Source organism: Cicer arietinum, chromosome 7 (genome assembly GCF_000331145.2).
Source record: "Cicer arietinum cultivar CDC Frontier isolate Library 1 chromosome 7, Cicar.CDCFrontier_v2.0, whole genome shotgun sequence".
In the NCBI taxonomy this organism is placed as follows: domain Eukaryota; kingdom Viridiplantae; phylum Streptophyta; class Magnoliopsida; order Fabales; family Fabaceae; genus Cicer; species Cicer arietinum.
The window spans coordinates 41,834,963-41,844,544 of NC_021166.2; positions in this window are offsets into that span (position 1 = coordinate 41,834,963).

Sequence of the window (9,582 nt, forward strand, 5' to 3'; positions counted from 1 at the left end):
AGCACAAAGATAGATTGACATTAAAAATGGTTAGAGTTTAAATGTTACTCGTTTAATTACTCTTGAACTGAGTTTTAAAAAGGAAAAAAGTTTAGAGTATTTTATTAACTAAAAAATATTGGTGCTTTAATAGTCTTGTGTGTGTATGTGATATTTGGAGAATATTTGTTTTATTTAGTTTTAACTAAATAATATAGATTATTTGGTTTTAAAAGTTTGGTGTGTGAGAAAGATTTAATTTTGGGAATTTTGTTGTGTTTGAATTAGTTTTATTATGAACAAATTGTTATAAATATTCATGTTTATGTAATTAGCTCCTTGAGTCTTGAAAAGGAATTGAGACTGTTAGCACCGAGTTAGCGATGGGGAGAACTCTGATATATTAATGTTGTTGTGGTGATTTATGGTTGAAAGTTTTGGAGATTGAATATGGGTGATTAATGTTTTGAAAATTATGGTGACTCATGTTGGTGAAATTGATGTGTTCATAATTAATGTTATAAACTTTTGAGAAAAAATTTATCTGTGGATTGGTGGAAAAGGAATTTGATTCAATTTATGTGTGGATTGAATTTGAAGATGTGATTTATGTGTATTTGTGGAAATAGAAATTGGTGTGAATAAATATGTTTGAGTATGCTCTATATTGTATCTGAAAAATCATTAGTGTTAAATGAGTATTAGAAAGGGGGAATCTTTTAATAACTGCATTTACTTATTGATGGTGGTGATAAGAGTTAGAGTATACTCATGCATTTTATAGTACATGGTGACCGCGATGGGGCCATGGTGATAGGGATGACCGTGATGGGCCATGGGATGATGCCATGTGAATTGTTGGTTCGTCTTATCCTTGTGGGGATTGTCGAGTCGTGCTGATCTGTGAGAGATTGCACTCTAGAATGTGATGATCTGTGAGCGATTGCAGTCTAGAAAATCGTGCTGGTCTGTGAGCGACTGCACTCTTGTATGTCGTGCTGGTCTGTGAGCGATTGCACGCTAGTAAATCGTGTTGATATGTGAGAGATTGCACATTGGTAATTAGTAATGGTTTGTGAGAGGCTGTACAATAATGATTTACGCCCTTCGATGAGGGTTTTTGTTTGGAATTTCGGAATCATGCATTTTGGTATATACACATTAAGTTAGAGTGCTTGGCACGCGAGTCGTGTTTGTTATACTATGATGATTGTATATACATATTCAGTTGTTGTTGTGATTTTCCGTAATTGCTTTGAGATGTGAAGTTGGGTTGATTAAGTTTTGATGTAATTATGTGTTCATAATTATTGTTATGAATATTTGATGTGTGATTGAAGTGTGAATTTGTGGAGATTAATTTGGTGTTAATTGTGTGTTCATAATTGATAATATTAATATTTGAAGTGTTGATTGATTCAGAGCCATTTAAGAATTGAAAATCTGCAATTTCTAAGTTGTATTCGGCTATGACAGTGCAGTTTGTCAAAACTTCATTTTTCAACATTGTTTATGCATTTTTGGACATATGAAAACCCTTTCGAGGAGTATGCTAAGATGAAAGGTTTTTTTGGAGCATTTGAAAATATAAGAATTTTGCTAAGTGTTATTTGTTAATTTCGGTTGGTGACCCTATACAATTATTGTGGAAATTTGGGCTTTGCCCTCAGATGATACCCGAGTCCATTCCACCGACTGTTACCTTGACGACGAAAACATCGTTAGACTTCCTTGATCGAGACTCGCCGACTGCTTGGGTATATGATCCCACTTCAAGCAGGGCTAGTTGTACGGGGAGGGTAGTGAGGACTAGTAGGAAAGCTGGGGCAGTATTTCTTGTGGAACTCACTCGCGAGATGATCGATTATCTGGTACCTTCCGGATTAGTGCTTGGGATGAGTGGAGCTTGGGAAGATGCAAAGATTCCTCGGTTAGAGTTAAGGCGGAGGCCACTGTGGGAGCTGAGGATACAATGATTGCACTAGGGACTGGCGGAAAGGATAAGGGGTCGATGCCAGTGGAGCGAGAGATTGTAGGACCATCTAGGCGGGACGAGTCAGAGCTTCCTTTCCCGGTGAATGATCCCTTACCGACCGTCACTAAGGTATTGGATTGTTTTGAAATTCCAGCGTCGCCGATGCCACCTATCTCGTGGGTGGATCTGACTTCTGAAGAGATCGATCCGTCTATGGATGTTGATGAGGAGGAGGTTACCTCGAAGATGGATGTTGCCTCAAACGAGACTTGTGGAGTGTGTCGAGGTCACCCATGTAGTTGCTTGAGTATGATCAAATTAGTTTTGTTGTATAGGGACTTGATATCTTTCTTTTGGTGGCTGTACTTATTTCATTTTGGGATGACTGTAACTATACTTATACGGTCATATGACTTCTGCTTTGGTGGGTCCATGTTCCATTTTTTTGACGTGACCATGGGGGATTAGTATTTCTTGGAGCAGTACTTGTATAGGTGTCTGCCGAGAATACTCCAGGGGTTTGAGCGATGCTTGATAGGTCTTATAGCCCCGACGTATTTTATATTTGGATATTTTGGTTTATCGCCTCAAAACTATATTAGTTTGTTCTCAATTGATTATGTCTTTTGTTGTTTGTGTTACGACGAGTTATTTTTATTATATATTTTTGAAAAAAAATACTTTCACGCTGTTAAAAATCGGGGTTTTTCGTTGTGGTATCAGAGCCTTGGTTTAGATTGTAGGTCAACCTATAGGTTAGGAGTTGTTATCTGATCATGCGTCAGGGTTAAGTTGTTGGGGTTGTCAAGTCTGGTGTAGTTGTTATATATTAATGTAGTCGAAAGTTATTTTTGGAATTATTTTAAGGGGTGTTGAGATTTCTTCTTGATGTTGGTTTTGAGTGCCTCCAAGAAAGGATGACGTTGCAAGAGCGAACGTCAATGGGGATGATCAAATGGGGGAAGCTATCAATAACATGGTTGCTTATGTTGCTGTACAGACTGGTGCAAAGACTCTACGAGATCTGGAGAAGAGGGAAATAGAGATTCGTGTTGCTGAGTCAAGGGGATTGAAAGATTTTTGTCGTTACAATCCTCCAAAGTCCAAGGGTGAGGAGAGCCCAGAAAAAGTTGATCAGTGAATTAAAGAAATGGAAAAGATATTCGAAATGATTAATTGTCAGGTAAAGTTGAGGTGAATCATGACGACATGGGATTTATGAAGTGGTTCCAAGGACACATAGGCTATGTTGTTGATGGTAACTCGAAGATGTTGGGTATGGATGGATTAAAGTTAGACTAATAGGCGATTTCATGTAAAGATCTAAGTGGAGAGCTTTTAAGAAGAACATTCGATGTTCTCCTAGCAGATTTCAGAATGAGACTGAATGAAGTTTGATAACTACCAAAGGGGTGTGAACACCATGGAACTATTGAGAAGACATGAATTCCATTTTGAATAGCATTTGGTGCTTAGATGTCAACGAAAGAGACTTGCATTGAAGTTAAGGGGCGATGCACGTTAGGGGTAAATACTACCTTGGTTAGATAAAATACAGTTTGCGGAATAGTCGACACCTTGAGGGGTAAAGTCGAGCATTCGAGTTAAACTAGATTCGCGACTCAGATTATTAAGTATGTATCTCATGACGAGTATATGAGTGAGAATATATATTTCTTTGATAAGTGACAAATCTCTGTGCGGATTTGGAGATGGTAAGTATGGATAGTGAGTTTAGATGAAACTATAGACGCGTAAGTGTGAATTTTGGGTGAAGTTTGGATAAACACAAGGAGTTAAGCCTTGATGTATTGAACGACATGTTACTATTAAGTGACATTGGAAGTATAGAGTATGAGAATACTTAGAGATTGTAACAATGTAAGCTTTGAGAGTCTATTAAAGGATGGTAATTACTATGAGAATGTTAATATTTTGATAGGCCGGAGGGATTATTCGAGATTTGATTTGGGACCCTAAGATGGTTGATCTTTAAGTCGATGATTTAAAATCCACAAGGTTGGATGGAGGACCAAGTGACGCCTTAAACTTGTATAATTGAGGTAGTTAAGGTAGGCAAGGGATAAATAGTTCAGGTTATGGATGAGAGTGTTTGAAGATCTACTAAAATTGTTGGGTTATGATTAGAATAGTTTTTAATTAGTGAGATTACTAAGACGATTAGAGTCAATGATGAAGAAGACCTTGTATTGTATCTTAAGATGAAATGGATGAAATTAGACGGTGTGATGAGTATTTGGAGATTTCCCGGATCAAATTTTAGAATTTTATTTAATGATAGAAAATGAAAAAGAAGAAATGTAACAAATGATTTATGGTTTAGATGTTGGTCTTAGGAAGTCGAGCGTTAAGATTTAAAATCAGTGTTTTAGTGACCAGATGGACGATGAAAAATATGTGGGTCTTTAAGATATTTTACTGCAAAGTTATGAGGATGAGGTTTTTAGCTAATTATTCCATAGGAAATGCTTATTGGGAACATTTGAGAAATAGTTCTTTAGGTCGTTCGATTGTTTGATTCTTTCAGTTTGCATCTCGGTGAAGGTTGAGAAGGCATAAGAATCCAATGCGTGAACCAAATTTTAGAAAATGTGCCAAGAAAGCTTGTTGGAGCATCACATAGAAATGTAGCTTATGTCAATTAAAGATTCATGAAAGGAATTATCTCACCTGTAATTCAGACATTGTTATTATAAAGGTATGCCAATGATACAAAAGCACTACTTGAGCACATGTCATGGGGGTTTCTATTGTGTTTGTCGATCAACATAGTTAAATATTTGTTTGGTAAGGAATAATTGAGCAGGAAATGGAAAAGTTTGGTGGGAGCTAGTAAGACTTGATTTATTGAAATCACTATAATAAAGATGTATGAAGGTTCAAGGTAGAAATTTAAGGTTAGTGTAAATGGAAAAGTGATGGAGCGAATACAATATGTTTGACCTGTCATAATGAAAAGATCTTCATCAAGCTGCAAATAAAGGACATGACAGAATTGAGAAGTATCAGAATGAATGTTGGTAGTAGATGTAGGAAAATTATTTTCGAGTTTGTCTAGAATTGCGAAGTATGTAGGAAATGGATTAGTGAAACGTGAATTGGAGGTGTTAAGGCATTAGACAAATGTAGGTCTTAAAATTCAAGTTGGATTTTCTTGGAGACATGACTCTTGAAACGGAGCACTAAACCTGAAGGAAGTTTGTGTGTTGTAGGTGGTATAGTTCTGGCATGTTGTCGAAAATACTTGAGGAACCTTTGATCACCAACTGGATGTTGGAATGTAATTATTAAAGTTATAATTAGACCAAAATTTTGATAAGGACACTGTGGTTTGATGTAGTTCTGCGACTAAAGAAATCGAGGATTTATGGGCAATGGAGAAATTAGGGAGTTCTTGGCGGTAATGATTGTTTTGTGCTCAGTATGTTAGTGTCATACTTAGTGTTTCGGTTTGATACATAATGGATGTTTCGTACCAAGTGGACGTATATGAGGCTATGTGACATAACTATGGGCGATTGTACTTCGTCGATAGGATCAAAGTTATAGGAAAGTAAGGGAAACTCAGTGGACGTTGAGAAGATTGTTTGACCGCTTGTGCATTAGAATAACCTTAAGTGCAAGTCGTAAATAGTGCTATTACAATTCGGTTAAGATAGTCTAAGCCATCATGGTTGTTGGCTACTTATTAACAAATTGAGGAATTGATCATCCTTAATCTCTTGTTGATAGTAGACAAAATCATGTTGAATGGAATGGGCGAGTCTTGCCGGCTTTGATAGTGCGTAACGTTATTAAGCACCCTACAAAAAGGGATAGATGATACTTCCTTCGCGTAGGCATGACGAAACAAGTTCTTTCATGTATGATGAGTTTGAGTGCAAGCCTAGTGTGGTTATTACTCTTAATTGAAGTTTCGAGGACGAAACTTCTTTTAGGGGGTAGTAATGTAAGACCCTAAATTTTCTAAATTTTAATTTATCCGATTTTAGGAATTTTTGTGTTAAATTGCTTAGGCATTTAGCCCAATTGAATTTTATTTTGGGAATTAAATATCAAAAATATATTTTATTATAGTTAATAATATGTTTAATATTTATATATATTTTAAGACCCGATTAAGATTATTTGTCGGAGAATAATTTAATTATGTTACAAAAAATTTAATATCGGACAATTTTTTTTAAATGTCACTTGTTGCTGAGAAACTCATATGTCAATTGAGTTGCGGCGAGAGTAGATATTTTTTTGAAAAATTAATTTGAAAAGTGATGTATAATGATGTTTTTTTTAAAATATCTATAAAGTTTAAATATTTATTTTGGTGATGAAAGGAAACAAAAAGCTAGAAAAAAGAAAACATTCTCCTCCGTAGCCCTGCGTTTCTTCTTCTTTCTCTGTTTCAACCTTATGTTGGTGATTTAAAAACCCAACAAATATAAATCATCATCTTCTTTTAGATTTAAGCTCCCTTTCGAGAAGTGACAGAAGAGAAAGTTGCTTCTTGCCACGTTGCGGTGCTGGTGAGCTAGTTTTCGAAGCAACGACACGGACTAAAATTTTACCGTAACTAATCGCGGTGCCTTAATCGGTTGTTAAACATACAATGGAGGTAAGGGCTCCTTCCAAAATTTTAGTTTGCATTTAGGACATTATTTGTGATTTTGTGGAATAGAAATTGATGTATTTGAGGTGTAGATTTGTGGAAAATGAATTTAATGTTATTATGTGTGGTGACTAAATTTGAAGTGTTTGAGTTACTTAATAAGCTATTTTTCAAATAAATGAATTTAACTGAAATTGAAATTTTACAAAAAAAAATTTAGAGTTGTTAAAGTTGTGAAAAAGTTTCAAATTTTAACTAGGTTAAAAAGTTTGAGCACAAAGATAGATTGAAATTAAAAATGGTTAGAGTTTGAAAATGTTACTCTTTTAATTACTCTTGCGCTGAGTTTTAAAAAGGAAAAAAGTTTAGAGTATTTATTAACTCAAAAATTTGAGTGCTTTAATAGTCGAGTGTGTGTATGTGATATTTGGACAATATTTGTTTTATTTAGTTTTAACTAAATAATATAGATTATTTGGTTTTAAAAGTTTGGTATGTGAGAAATATTTAATTTTGGGAATTTTGTTGTGTTTGGATTAGTTTTATTATGAACAAATTGTTATAAATATTCATGTTTATGTATTTAGCTCCTTTAGTCTCGAAAAGGAATCGAGACCGTTGACACCGAGTTAGCGGTGGGTAGAACTCTGATATATTAATGTTGTTATGGTTGAAAATTTTGGAGATTGAATATGGGTGAATAATGTTTGAAAATTGTGGTGACTCATGTTGGTGAAATTGATGTGTTCATAATTAATGTTATGAATTTTTGAGAAAAAATTTATGTGTGGTTTAGTGGAAAAGGAATTTGATTCAATTTATGTGTGGATTGAATTTGGAGATGTGATTTATGTGTGTTTGTGGAAATAGAAATTGGTGTGAATAAATATGTTTGAGTATGCTCTGTGTTGTTTATGAAAAATCATTAGTGTTAAATGAGTATAAAAATGAGGAATTTTTTAATAGATGCATTTACTTATTGATTGTGGTGAAAAGAGTCAGAGAATGCTCATGCATTTCATAGTACATGGTGACCGCGATGGGGCCATGGTGATAATGGTGACTGTGATGGGCCACGCGATGATGCCATGTGAATTGTTGGTTCATCTTATCCTTGCAGGTATTGTCGCGTCGTGCTGATATGTGAGAGATTGCATTCTAGAATGTGCTGATTTGTGAGCGATTGCACTCTAGAAAATCGTGCTAGTTTGTGAGCGACTCCACTCTTGTATGTCGTGCTGGTCTATGAGCGACTACACACTAGTAAATGTTGCTGATTTGTGAGAGATTGCACCTTGGTAATTAGTACTGGTCTGTGAGAGGTTGTACAATTATGATTTACGCCATTCGAGGAGGGTTTTGGTTTGGAATTCTGTAATCATGTATTTTGGCATATACGCATTGCATTAGAGTGTTTGGCACGCGAGTCGTGTTTGTTATACTATGATGATTGTATATACATATTTGGTTGTTGTTGTGATTTTTCGTAATTGCTTTGAGGTGTGAAGTTGGGTTGATTAAGTTTTGATGTAATTATGTGTTTTTAATTGATGTTATGAATATTCGATGTGTGATTGAGGTGTGAATTTGTGGAGATTAATTTGGTATTAATTATGTGTTCATAATTGATAATATTAATGTTTGAAGTGTTGATTGATTGAGAGCCATTTTAGAATTGAAAATCTTCATTTTCTCAGTTGTATTCGGCTATGACAGTGCAGTTTGTCAAAATAACATTTTTCAACATTGTGTATGCATTTTTTGACATTTGAAAACCCTTTCGAGGAGTATGCTAAGACGAAAGGTTTTTTTGAGCATTTGAAAATATAAGAATTTTGCTAAGTGTCATTTGTTAATTTCGGTTGGTGACGCTATACAATTATTGTTGAAATTTGGATTTTGCCCTTATATGATACCAGAGTCCATTCCCCCGACTGTTACCTTGACGACGGAAACATTGTTAGACTTCCCTGATCGAGACTCACCGACTGCTTGGGTATATACCCCACCTCAAGCAGGGCTACTTGGGAGGGTTGTGGAACTCACTCACAAGAAGATCGATTATGCGGTAACTTCCGGATTAGTGCTTGGGATGTGTAACACCCCGATTTTCAAAGCGAGGGTGTATTTTTTTTTCAAAAGAAATTAAAATAAAACAGAGAAATAAATAAGGAAATACCTTTGGATAAATAATTGAGTCATTATAATTTACAAGCAGCGGAAAAGTTTCCCAAAATATGAATCCAAAATATTTACACATCAAAAAGTGGTACATGTAACCCATCGAAAATAACATGTCAAGCTGACAGTATTCGTATAGGTACAGTCTTTCATTTTAAAATAAATACAATTCAAAAGAAAGACGTATGTTCCCTCTATGTCAACCTAATCTGATCATTCTCCAAAACAAGCTAAACGCCCTGAGTGATCTCCACGCGCCCCGTGAGATCCTCCTAACATAGCTCCAGTCAAGCATTCCCATCTACATTTCCATCCACAACAATCGTTAAACAAATGCAGATATTAAAAGATTCTCTATTTTTAATACTCATTTAACTTAAACGATTTTCACAACAAACATTAAGCAAATTGAAATATTAAGAGATTCCCCATTCTTAATACTCTTTTAACTTAAACGATTTCCAAAACGAACTTTAAGTAATCAAGACATTAAGAGATTCCCCATTCTTAATACTCATTTAACTTAAACAATTTTCCAAAACAAACATTAAGTAAACATAAATATTAAGAGATTCCCCATTCTTAATACTCTTTTAACTTAAACGATTTTCCAAAACAAACATTAAGTAAACAAGACATTAAGAGATTCCCCATTCTTAATACTCGTTTAACTCTAATGATTTTCACAACAAACAATAAGCAAACATAAATATTAAGAGATTCCCCATTCTTAATACTCATTTAACTTAAACGATTTTCCAAAACAAACATTAAGTAAACAAGACATTAAGAGATTCCCCATTCTTAATACTCATTTAAC